This window comes from Atractosteus spatula (assembly GCF_055471065.1).
Source record: "Atractosteus spatula isolate fAtrSpa1 chromosome 10 unlocalized genomic scaffold, fAtrSpa1.hap1 SUPER_10_unloc_5, whole genome shotgun sequence".
In the NCBI taxonomy this organism is placed as follows: domain Eukaryota; kingdom Metazoa; phylum Chordata; class Actinopteri; order Semionotiformes; family Lepisosteidae; genus Atractosteus; species Atractosteus spatula.
Window position 1 is genome coordinate 306774 of NW_028296625.1, and position 8496 is coordinate 315269.

Sequence of the window (8496 nt, forward strand, 5' to 3'; positions counted from 1 at the left end):
TGGAATTTCCAGCCAGCGTGGAGCTTGAATTCAGAACCTTGAGATTCAGTGTTCAAGAGTCACAGAAGAGGTCGGCCTGGTCTTCAATTTGCCAATGATAAGCTCCGGCAGTGCTCCTCTGTAAAACAGATTGTTCGGATCGGTTATGTGGGACGGCACTTCGATACTAAGATTGTTTGCAGCACACGCATGGTTTCCCCCCTTCATGCAAAAAACATAGTCTAAGGAAGCTCTCTTGTCATGGGCTGCTGACTCCCGGATTTAAAGTGGTCTGGGTGCCAGCTAAGTCTCTAACAAGCACACTATAAAGAAAGGAATTACACTTTGCTCATGTCACGCATGGGATGGCGAGGCTACTTGTTCCAATATTATCTAGTCACACCTCATATGGTGCCGATTCCTGGTTTTCATTTAAGAAAGAGCACTGCAAACACCGTAAACAGTGCAAAACGTGTGATGAAAGAAGTCTTTTCCGCCCTTTGTCTAAAGCAGAACACAGCGGAGTCATGCCGAGGGTTGTGAGATCAAGATTTCAGTGGAGCACTGTCGTCTACGTCTTTAGCTACATGAGTTGGACATCCTCTTGTACACGGAAAGCAGATTGAGATCCTCTGACATGAAAAGTGCCAGATAAAAGCCATTTCTCATCCTTTCTCTTAGTGGTGGAGCTATCGCATGTAAATGAGGCAACTTGCAAGGCGAGCAGGCTCGGTGCACACTGAACGCAGTTGTCTCAGAGCAGTTGAGACGTGTCCAAGTGGCTGTCAAAGGACAGCCCTTTGCCGGCGCCGTGGCTTAGTTGGCTAAAGCGCCTGTCTAGTAAACAGGAGATCCTGGGTCCGATTCCCAGCGGTGCCTTTCTTCCTGTCTTACTGTACAGAATTTATCCTTACGGGCAAATCCCATGCCTTTTAATTCAGGTGAATGCAAGTGTTCGTTTCCTTTCTGGAACAACTTGTTTTGAAAGAAATCTATACAGCTTGCGAAAGATGAAACACAAATCTTTCTTATCAGTGAAGAAGAGATACTCCCAGCAGGCCAGCTAATACCAGCAGTGTTTTTTTTTCACCCTAACCCATAGAATGGAGAAAAGCGAGGCGCCTGTGGCTCTGCAGTGTAATCAGTTCGCGAGTTCGGCGGTTAGCTGAAAGAGTGGCAAATGGAGCTCGCCCCAGCCCGTCCTTATTCTTTTAAAGAGGATAAAAAATTAACTTTGCCGCCATTACTACCAGCTTTAAAAGACTGCCATGGGCACGGAAAAAAACACACTACAGATGACTTTTCTGGAACCGAAGCAGAGATTCCTTTACGAACCAACTGATAAAGCTCAGCCAGTGAATACTGTTAACAGAATGTGAAAGCACGATCAACTTTGTAACTGCAACCACAGGAAAAACAGCAAGAAGCAGGCTCCATTCCCCATTTAAATCTGTCGTGCGAGGCATGCTTCTTGAACGCATGAAGTAAATCCCACGATCGCTTTTGAACTTGGACAAAGTACTTCCAAAGGAGCGCTATGCGCAAAGATTTAACAAGCTCAACCCAAGCCAACGATTCGGTGTGAAGAAGCAGAACATTCAAGTTTCACAGACAGAAGCGGCACGCCAGCACAGCCAACATTAAAACGGAGGGCACACTACGATTTGCATTGACACAAAAGTGATCTGGGCAGACATCGTTCCCTGCATAACGCAAAAAGTGGCAAAGCGCTTTTGGGTTGAGAGGACGCAAGAAGGTTTTTGTTTTGTGCCTTGATGTCAATCTGAGAAAGTATCTTTAAACACTTTGCTTAGTTTCTCGAGAGACTGCCAAAAAGCAGTTCCCTCCCTTTCGTCTGAAGTCAGCTGAAAGGAGGTGGCGACAGAAGCACCTGGCAGCGGTGGGATTCGAACCCACGCCCCCGAAGAGACTGGAGCCTTAATCCAGCGCCTTAGACCGCTCGGCCACGCTACCCGCTGTGCGCTGTCTCTTTGTCTCGTTACTTGCTCGGAGGAGGTCGGGTGGGTTTTGCTCTTGTCGCCCGACTTAGTGGCGTTATGACCGTGGAACCGACTGCACCTGCTTTTTCTGAGATGCTTCCCCTCTCATGGCGAGATCTCGACTTCTTTAACACCTCTGGATAAGGATCTTCTGTGGAGCAGGTTTCAGACCTCTGCGTACAGCACCCTTGATGTCATTTTATCTTTACAGCAGCCGCATCCGGAAAGTTGTGTCTTTTACGTTTTATTTAAACAACAAAACTACATACAATACAAACAAGAGCACATATAACGTATCAAGAACATCGTCAGTGGCACATGCTATAATACAATTACACTTTATGAAAAACGATTACACAAGGTAAATAAAGATAAGGTCCGCACAGCTTGTTCTTACATTTCGAAAGAGTCCGTAAATACCCCTTTACGTCTATTTTGAACTGTTCAAACGTAGGACTCTTCCCAGACCATTTCACTTTATACCACATTCCTAAACGAGGATGCATCTCCTGTTTTAGAACTATTTTGGCCGTGTGGCTTATACAACACACCCACAGTATTCTAATGGTGGACTGCAGATCTGTGCTATAGTTCAGTCGAATTCGAAGGATCCAGCAATCGTACTGGATTTGACTGGGATTCTGAAATGTCTCTTGCAAAAGTATTCGGGTTTGCTTGAACCTTTGATAAAAAAAGTGATCTGATCTGAAACTACCCAGCTTACAATCTCTGAGGTAGTTGTCACTAAACTCGGACGTGATGTGGCACACATGTGCCATGTGCCTTTACTTTTGTAAAAAACTGGTATCGGGAAAAGTTTCTTAATATTTCTTTTGATTAGCATGCAAGAAAATGTGATCATTACCTATGGAATTTCCAGCCAGCGTGGAGCTTGAATTCAGAACCTTGAGATTCAGTGTTCAAGAGTCACAGAAGAGGTCGGCCTGGTCTTCAATTTGCCAACGATAAGCTCCGGCAGTGCTCCTCTGTAAAACAGATTGTTCGGATTGGTTATGTGGGACGGCACTTCGATACTAAGATTGTTTGCAGCACACGCATGGTTTCCCCCCTTCATGCAAAAAACATAGTCGAAGGAAGCTCTCTTGTCTTGGGCTGCTGACTCCCGGATTTAAAGCGCTCTGGGTGCCAGCTAAGTCTCTAACAAGCACACTATAAAGACAGGAATTACACTTTGCTCATGTCACGCATGGGATGGCGAGGCTACTTGTTCCAATATTATCTAGTCACACCTCATATGGTGCCGATTCCTGGTTTTCATTTAAGAAAGAGCACTGCAAACACCGTAAACAGTGCAAAACGTGTGATGAAAGAAGTCTTTTCCGCCCTTTGTCTAAAGCAGAACACAGCGGAGTCATGCCGAGGGTTGTGAGATCAAGATTTCAGTGGAGCACTGTCGTCTACGTCTTTAGCTACATGAGTTGGACATCCTCTTGTACACGGAAAGCAGATTGAGATCCTCTGACATGAAAAGTGCCAGATAAAAGCCATTTCTCATCCTTTCTCTTAGTGGTGGAGCTATCGCATGTAAATGAGGCAACTTGCAAGGCGAGCAGGCTCGGTGCACACTGAACGCAGTTGTCTCAGAGCAGTTGAGACGTGTCCAAGTGGCTGTCAAAGGACAGCCCTTCGCCGGCGCCGTGGCTTAGTTGGCTAAAGCGCCTGTCTAGTAAACAGGAGATCCTGGGTCCGATTCCCAGCGGTGCCTTTCTTCCTGTCTTACTGTACAGAATTTATCCTTACGGGCAAATCCCATGCCTTTTAATTCAGGTGAATGCAAGTGTTCGTTTCCTTTCTGGAACAACTTGTTTTGAAAGAAATCTATACAGCTTGCGAAAGATGAAACACAAATCTTTCTTATCAGTGAAGAAGAGGTACTCCCAGCAGGCCAGCTAATACCAGCAGTGTTTTTTTTTCACCCTAACCCAGAGAATGGAGAAAAGCGAGGCGCCTGTGGCTCTGCAGTGTAATCAGTTCGCGAGTTCGGCGGTTAGCTGAAAGAGTGGCAAATGGAGCTCGCCCCAGCCCGTCCTTATTCTTTTAAAGAGGATAAAAAATTAACTTTGCCGCCATTACTACCAGCTTTAAAAGACTGCCATGGGCACGGAAAAAAACACACTACAGATGACTTTTCTGGAACCGAAGCAGAGATTCCTTTACGAACCAACTGATAAAGCTCAGCCAGTGAATACTGTTAACAGAATGTGAAAGCACGATCAACTTTGTAACTGCAACCACAGGAAAAACAGCAAGAAGCAGGCTCCATTCCCCATTTAAATCTGTCGTGCGAGGCATGCTTCTTGAACGCATGAAGTAAATCCCACGATCGCTTTTGAACTTGGACAAAGTACTTCCAAAGGAGCGCTATGCGCAAAGATTTAACAAGCTCAACCCAAGCCAACGATTCGGTGTGAAGAAGCAGAACATTCAAGTTTCACAGACAGAAGCAGCACGCCAGCACAGCCAACATTAAAACGGAGGGCACACTACGATTTGCATTGACACAAAAGTGATCTGGGCAGACGTCGTTCCCTGCATAACGCAAAAAGTGGCAAAGCGCTTTTGGGTTGAGAGGACGCAAGAAGGTTTTTGTTTTGTGCCTTGATGTCAAGCTGAGAAAGTATCTTTAAACACTTTGCTTAGTTTCTCGAGAGACTGCCAAAAAGCAGTTCCCTCCCTTTCGTCTGAAGTCAGCTGAAAGGAGGTGGCGACAGAAGCACCTGGCAGCGGTGGGATTCGAACCCACGCCCCCGAAGAGACTGGAGCCTTAATCCAGCGCCTTAGACCGCTCGGCCACGCTACCCGCTGTGCGCTGTCTCTTTGTCTCGTTACTTGCTCGGAGGAGGTCGGGTGGGTTTTGCTCTTGTCGCCCGACTTAGTGGCGTTATGACCGTGGAACCGACTGCACCTGCTTTTTCTGAGATGCTTACACTCTCATGGCGAGATCTCGACTTCTTTAACACCTCTGGATAAAGATCTTCTGTGGAGCAGGTTTCAGACCTCTGCGTACAGCACCCTTGATGTCATTTTATCTTTACAGCAGCCGCATCCGGAAAGTTGTGTCTTTTACGTTTTATTTGAACAACAAAACTACATACAATACAAACAAGAGCACATATAACGTATCAAGAACATCGTCAGTGGCACATGCTATAATACAATTACACTTTATGAAAAACGATTACACAAGGTAAATAAAGATAAGGTCCGCACAGCTTGTTCTTACATTTCGAAAGAGTCCGTAAATACCCCTTTACGTCTATTTTGAACTGTTCAAACGTAGGACTCTTCCCAGACCATTTCACTTTATACCACATTCCTAAACGAGGATGCATCTCCTGTTTTAGAACTATTTTGGCCGTGTGGCTTATACAACACACCCACAGTATTCTAATGGTGGACTGCAGATCTGTGCTATAGTTCAGTCGAATTCGAAGGATCCAGCAATCGTACTGGATTTGACTGGGATTCTGAAATGTCTCTTGCAAAAGTATTCGGGTTTGCTTGAACCTTTGATAAAAAAGTGATCTGATCTGAAACTACCCAGCTTACAATCTCTGAGGTAGTTGTCACTAAACTCGGACGTGATGTGGCACACATGTGCCATGTGCCTTTACTTTTGTAAAAAACTGGTATCGGGAAAAGTTTCTTAATATTTCTTTTGATTAGCATGCAAGAAAATGTGATCATTACCTATGGAATTTCCAGCCAGCGTGGAGCTTGAATTCAGAACCTTGAGATTCAGTGTTCAAGAGTCACAGAAGAGGTCGGCCTGGTCTTCAATTTGCCAACGATAAGCTCCGGCAGTGCTCCTCTGTAAAACAGATTGTTCGGATCGGTTATGTGGGACGGCACTTCGATACTAAGATCGTTTGCAGCACACGTATGGTTTCCCCCCTTCACGCAAAAAACATAGACGAAGGAAGCTCTCTTGTCTTGGGCTGCTGACTCCCGGATTTAAAGCGCTCTGGGTGCCAGCTAAGTCTCTAACAAGCACACTATAAAGACAGGAATTACACTTTGCTCACGTCACGCATGGAACGGCGAGGCTACTTGTTCCAATATTATCTAGTCACACCTCATATGGTGCCGATTCCTGGTTTTCATTTAAGAAAGAGCACTGCAAACACCGTAAACAGTGCAAAACGTGTGATGAAAGAAGTCTTTTCCCCCCTTTGTCTAAAGCAGAACACAGTGGAGTCATACCGAGGGTTGTGAGATCAAGATTTCAGTGGAGCACTGTCGTCTACGTCTTTAGCTACATGAGCTGGACATCCTCTTGTACACGGAAAGGAGATTGAGATCCTCTGACATGAAAAGTGCCAGATAAAAGCCATTTCTCATCCTTTCTCTTAGTGCTGAAGCTATCGCATGTAAATGAGGCAACTTGCAAGGCGAGCAGGCTCGGTGCACACCGAACGCATGTCTCAGAGCAGTTGAGACGTGTCCAAGTGGCTGTCAAAGGACAGCACTTCGCCGGCGCCGTGGCTTAGTTGGCTAAAGCGCCTGTTTAGTAAACAGGAGATCCTGGGTCCGATTCCCAGCGGTGCCTTTCCTCCTGTCTTACTGTACAGAATTTATCCTTACGGGCAAATCCCATCCCTTTTAATTCAGGTGAATGCAAGTGTTCGTTTCCTTTCTGGAACAACTTGTTTTGAAAGAAATCTATACAGCTTGCGAAAGATGAAACACAAATCTTGCTTATCAGTGAAGAAGAGGTACTCCCAGCAGGCCAGCTAATACCAGCAGTGTTTTTTTTTCACCCTAACCCAGAGAATGGAGAAAAGCGAGGCGCCTGTGGCTCTGCAGTGTAATCAGTTCGCGAGTTCGGCGGTTAGCTGAAAGAGTGGTAAATGGAGCTCGCCCCAGCCCGTCCTTATTCTTTTAAAGAGGATAAAAAATTAACTTCGCCGCCATTACTACCAGCTTTAAAAGACTGCCATGGGCACGGAAAAAAAACACTACAGATGACTTTTCTGGAACCGAGGCAGAGATTCCTTTACGAACCAACTGATAAAGCTTAGCCAGTGAATACTGTTAACAGAATGTGAAAGCACGATCAGCTTTGTAACTGCAACCACAGGAAAAACAGCAAGAAGCAGGCTCCATTCCCCATTTAAATCTGTCGTGCGAGGCATGCTTCTTGAACGCATGAAGTAAATCCCACGATCGCTTTTGAACTTGGACAAAGTACTTCCAAAGGAGCGCTATGCGCAAAGATTTAACATGCTCAACCCCCGCCAACGATTCGGTGTGAAGAAGCAGAACATTCAAGTTTCACAGACAGAAGCGGCACGCCAGCACAGCCAACATTAAAACGGAGGGCACACTATGATTTGCATTGACACAAAAGTGATCTGGGCAGACGTCGTTCCCTGCATAACGCAAAAAGTGGCAAAGCGCTTTTGGGTTGAGAGGACGCAAGAAGGTTTTTGTTTTGTGCCTTGATGTCAAGCTGAGAAAGTATCTTTAAACACTTTGCTTAGTTTCTCGAGAGACTGCCAAAAAGCAGTTCCCTCCCTTTCGTCTGAAGTCAGCTGAAAGGGGGTCGCAACAGAAGCACCTGTCAGCGGTGGGATTCGAACCCACGCCCCCCAAGAGACTGGAGTCTTAATCCAGCACCTTAGACCGCTCGGCCACGCTACCCGCTGTGCGCTGTCTCTTTGTCTCGTTACTTGCTCGGAGGAGGTCGGGTGGGTTTTGCTCTTGTCGCCCGACTTAGTGGCGTTATGACCGTGGAACCGACTGCACCTGCTTTTTCTGAGATGCTTCCCCTCTCATGGCGAGATCTCGACTTCTTTAACACCTCTGGATAAAGATCTTCTGTGGAGCAGGTTTCAGACCTCCGCGTACAGCACCCTTGATGTCATTTTATTTTTACAGCAGCCGCATCCGGAAAGTTGTGTCTTTTACGTTTTATTTGAACAACAAAACTACATACAATACAAACAAGAGCACATATAACGTATCAAGAAAATCGTCAGGGGCACATGCTATAATACAATTACACTTTATGAAAAACGATTACACAAGGTAAATAAAGATAAGGTCCGCACAGCTTGTTCTTACATTTCGAAAGAGTCCGTAAATACCCCTTTACGTCTATTTTGAACTGTTCAAACGTAGGACTCTTCCCAGACCATTTCACTTTATACCACATTCCTAAACGAGGATGCATTTCCTGTTTTAGAACTATTTTGGCCGTGTGGCTTATACAACACACCCACAGTATTCTAATGGTGGACTGCAGATCTGTGCTATAGTTCAGTCGAATTCGAAGGATCCAGCAATCGTACTGGATTTGACTGGGATTCTGAAATGTCTCTTGCAAAAGTATTCGGGTTTGCTTGAACCTTTGATAAAAAAAGTGATCTGATCTGAAACTACCCAGCTTACAATCTCTGAGGTAGATGTCACTAAACTCAGACGTGATGTGGCACACATGTGCCGTGTGCCTTTACTTTTGTAAAAAACTGGTATTGGGAAAATTAAAGTCGAA

General features: G+C 45.5%; 4 non-coding genes across 4 annotated transcripts; 2 read left to right on the forward strand and 2 right to left on the reverse strand.

Annotated features, from left to right (window-relative positions):
* Nucleotides 1–784: 784 nt before the first annotated feature.
* On the forward strand, nucleotides 785–858 carry trnat-agu (transfer RNA threonine (anticodon AGU)). Its single transcript has one exon. It is a non-coding gene; the product is annotated as a tRNA-Thr (tRNA).
* Nucleotides 859–1871: 1013 nt separating this feature from the next.
* Nucleotides 1872–1953, reverse strand: trnal-aag (transfer RNA leucine (anticodon AAG)). The gene has a single exon. It is a non-coding gene; the product is annotated as a tRNA-Leu (tRNA).
* A 1678-nt stretch (nucleotides 1954–3631) lies between these two features.
* trnat-agu (transfer RNA threonine (anticodon AGU)) lies at nucleotides 3632–3705 on the forward strand. Its single transcript has one exon. It is a non-coding gene; the product is annotated as a tRNA-Thr (tRNA).
* Nucleotides 3706–4718: 1013 nt separating this feature from the next.
* trnal-aag (transfer RNA leucine (anticodon AAG)) lies at nucleotides 4719–4800 on the reverse strand. Its single transcript has one exon. It is a non-coding gene; the product is annotated as a tRNA-Leu (tRNA).
* Between the last annotated feature and the right edge of the window lie 3696 nt (nucleotides 4801–8496).